The following is a 4,567-nucleotide window of genomic DNA, read 5'->3' on the forward strand; positions in this document are numbered from 1 at the left end:
ACTAGAAACTCGTAATGGCCGTAGCATGTTCTGAAAGCCGTTTCGGAGACGTCCTCATCCCGGACTCTCAGCTGATGGTAACCTGACCTCAGGTCTATCTTGGAGTAGTAGCTCGACCCTTGCAACTAGTCGAATAAGTCGTCAATATGTGGAAGAGGATAGCAATTCCTCACTGTCACCTTGTTGAGCTCGCGATAATCATTACACATACGAAAAGGCTTCTCTTCATGGGTATAGCGAGGGCTCCTCAAAGCGAAAACTAGATCCGATAAAACTCAAGTCCAATAATTCCTGAAGTTGATTAGGCAGTTCCTGACGATGTGAAGGTAAACCTGACAGTTCTTCTGGTAACACTTAGGGAGAAATCACGAATAATTGGTGGATCCTCGATCCTCCTTTCCTTAGCCTTGACATCAGTATCGAACGTTTACATTGCAGGGTAATCCTTCCGTAGCCACTCCTGGCTTTTCTTGCTGAAATGACGCTAACCGTTGTGCCACTCTGGCGCGTTAGAACAAATAACAATCCTCCACGAAGGAGAGGGATATGTAGATTTGTCTTCTTACGGGGTACATCTATCAAAAATATTAGAAGAAAAGTCGATTTCGAACACTTGTCTCACAAGGTCGTGCTTACATCCCAATGATCATATGAGGTTTCCACTGTCTTGCCGTCAGCCAGTTCCACAACAGGTTCGAAATTTTTTTTAGGAGCATCGGGGTCAAACGGAATAGAGACGAAACAGATTGCTATTCATACTGGCTACCATGTCGTTAAGTCCTGACGTCGCCCACGCCAGTTCTAAATGCCCTTCCAGGAGCACCATTCCTGGTGTTGTTGTTTCCATTACTTGGTGTTCAAGTACTGTCGTTGTCCCTTTGTTCGTTGACCTCTTAACTTAACTACGGCCAAACCATGTTGGAGGCACCTTTATTTCCTTACTAAAATCTAGGGTTACAAGCACCTTGTTGTCGTTATGACTGCTACCCCCAATGTCGTTGCTCGAAACGAAGCCCTCCGATTCTTTACCATCATAATTCATCTTTTCACTTCCTGTGCCACGTCCTAAAGCGCTACTCACTGTGCTGGCAGTTACGCATACCACACTAAGGTCAATTATCATCACTTATGCCCCGATTGATTCTTAAGAGTTGACTCCCATGGGTCGCTGACAAGAGTTATGGATTTGATTGGAGCCAATTTGCTGGTATTTGTTGCCGGTAATCAGGTTCGTCAAGTACTGAGGTCGGTAAAGTGCTACGCTCATCCTCCTGTCCATCGATGTTACGAGTGGTTCGAGTAATACACAGTATGTTGTGGGAGTGTTGCAGAAGTGATCGCACTTCAGAATCTGAGACGTCAATACGTTAATTCCAGCAAACGAAGAAAAGTGAAAGTTTATCGATCATTCATTCGACGTTGCGACATCCAACCCATGGACGTTTGTATAAGCACCTAACAATCAACATGGTTCACTGAGCTCAGAGGAGTGTTCAGGCAACACTTGATAACATCGAGTTTCGAAGGGATCTAAAGATATATGAAAAGTTCATGTTTGAGTTTGAGTAGGGGACAATTACTGCTATGACCCCTAAAGGTTTATTATGTTTCTCTTCAATCAAATGACGGAACGGAACCCCTTTTCCACTTGTTAAGCCTCACTGGGACTCACATGCACCCCACAGTATTATTATGTGTGCACCCACAATAATATTGTGATTTGCATGCTCATCTCTGCTCCTCTTAACTCATGTCAAATGGTTCCTCGAACTCGAGTAGCATCAAAGAGTATCACGAAGCGTAAGTCATGAAGGTTTAGGGAAATACCACCCTATCAGTCACATAACAAGTGCAAGTGTACATGAATTCATACTGTTGTGCTAATCGTGCAATCACATGCAATATCATATGTAGGTGTTTACTAGTTATGTAGTACAATGAGTACAAGAGAGACGAACCTTGCAATCTGGAGCTGAGTGTCATGGTCGTATTCCCGTTTTCAGAACTGTTCGGTTATAGTCTGGTTTTACAAAAATGTTTTCCCCCTTTCTAAAACCAAGTTCACTATAACCAATGGCTCTGATACCAATCGGTCACACCCCCAAAATCCACATGCGGGGTACCACCGCTTGGAGGCGTGACTGACCAGGATCTTCGCCACCAATCACATTGAACATCATGAGTATATTTAAATAAACTTTCATTTATTAACAATAGTGTACAATATTTCACAGTTTATAGCGGAAGCATATTTAACTCAATAAGTGTTTATAAAACCACATGTAAGCTCTTAGTCTTGTGTTGCGTTTCCATGTATCTCGACCCATGACCACTCCAGCTTCTCAGACATCAAGTTCCTTTGATATGCACCTAAAGGCCTGCAAGGCATCTAACAACGAGTCAACAACAAAGTTGAGCGCGTTCACAGTAAGTAAGTTCGTAATAGTAAGTTTGTTTCGTAACATGTGGCTCTACTAGGCCGATAGTATGTTTCATTAGTGGGGGCTTCCCATGTTTGCATATACACTAGACTATTCGTAACCATAAGTGTTCTTCATAACCCGAGAACAGTAGTACGTACAAGCTTTACGAAGGTTTTACGTAAGTGTCCTTCTTTACCTGAAGACAGTGGTACGCGTGGGGTTTACGTAGGTTTTACGTAAGTGTCCTTCCTGACTCCGGAAGACAGTAGCATGTGTGAGTTTATGTAGGTTTTACGTAAGTGTCCTTCCTGACTCCGGAAGACAGTAGTAAGTACTTGTTTACGTAGGTTTTACGTAAGTGTCCTGCTTAACCCGAGGACCATGGTAGATAGTCTAGTAACCGTGTAAGTACGATAAATTGTTCAATTCCATCATTCAACCCATTCCCAATCCCCGGGAATCCCATGCCTTGGTAAAGAGTGTGAACTCACCTTGGTTTGCTCGGTAAGATTATGTTACGTACAGTTACTTGTTCCTCGTTGGTCACCCGGACCCTAGTGTTGTTACCAATAATGATTAGTTTTGTTTACATAGTATTCACTTACTTGATGTATATCTTTCACATATGATAGGCAAGTATGGCACGCATTATCATACAGGTTACAACGAGCATTCGGTTTATACGTATTTTCACGATACAACCCCATAAATCCTACTAACCCACATAAACAGTTCACGTCTCAAACCCACGAATATGCATGCAGCGATAATATTTCATAGCACTTTATACTCACACCAAGCCCAAACAAAAGTACCTAACCGCTATGGTTTCGTACAAGACAAAACAATTATTTGCAATCATTACGACATACTGTCAAGTTCACCAATTTGTGTTATACCGCCATTATCAAAATAATATTTGATTATGTTATCACTCAAAACCTCTCATGTGCCCTAATCATTACCTATGGTTTCTTGGCATTGTTACCATTCTCGAAACCAACAACAGTGGCTGACAACTGCTAACATATAGATGCTATTAGTGGACCGGTTCATGTAGTGACTACAAGTTTACTCACGTGATCCCTTCGTCTAGCAAGTCACCCATACTCATCACATTTATCAACACCCAATATCTAACTTTCATGTATATCCCACAAACAGTTTCTCATTTAATTAAGCAATCGGTAAGGTTTAGTACATTAGACTATTTTGACAACATACTTAAGGTGAGCACATGGATTGATTGATGAGATTAGGTTACAATTACACATGGCAGACGGTTATTTACATGCACATGGATTGATGAATCAAAATTTACAAATTCACCTGAGCCGCCAGTTTAGAATTCCATTAACTACATACAATAATATCATAACACAACTCATCATAATCAGCAAGTAACATATATCACTCCATTTAGATTCTACAATTAAATCATCTATCTTTCTAATCCCTGCAACGAATCATCATGCTTCAATCAGTTGCACCATCAATGCATCATAGATCACTATTCATTATACCAAGTCAGTTTACTAGTGTTCATATAGTCAAAATCTCGTGACAATACTAGCAGTCAATCGTCACAAATTAGCATCAGATTCAGAATGCATATCATCTATTTTTACTTACCAACAAGTCTAGATCTAATACACAGTTTATTACGATCACATAGCTAATATAATCACATAATAAATATACATACCAGATATTAAACGAAGGAGATGAGACAGATGTGTTGCCGCCGACTAGAGAGGGAGGGGTTAGCACTAGGGTTTTCGTCCGTGTGTTTTCGAAATCATGAAATACTCATATGTCTACGTTACAAGTTAAGGGTGTCTGGGCTTGACAAGACCTGGGCCGAGGCCCCTTAATGGCGAAACAGCCTTTTGACAAAAGTCCACCTTTCGTCCAACAGTGAGGGTGGCGAAACACCCATTGTTTTTCGTCGACTAGTGGTGTGGGCCGAGATTGCTTATTAATGGTGGTGGCCCAATAATATTTTAGAGTAAATTGACTTGTTTGCTTGTTGTCGGCCATCTTTACAAGATCTCCTCACCCAAGGCAAGTTAGTGGAAGCTTTGGCCCAATCACAATTTGTCATCCTTATTGAAATGTTATAAATAATCGAGTTGACTGAGTTT

This window comes from Helianthus annuus, chromosome 12 (genome assembly GCF_002127325.2).
Source record: "Helianthus annuus cultivar XRQ/B chromosome 12, HanXRQr2.0-SUNRISE, whole genome shotgun sequence".
Taxonomy (NCBI): Eukaryota; Viridiplantae; Streptophyta; class Magnoliopsida; order Asterales; family Asteraceae; genus Helianthus; species Helianthus annuus.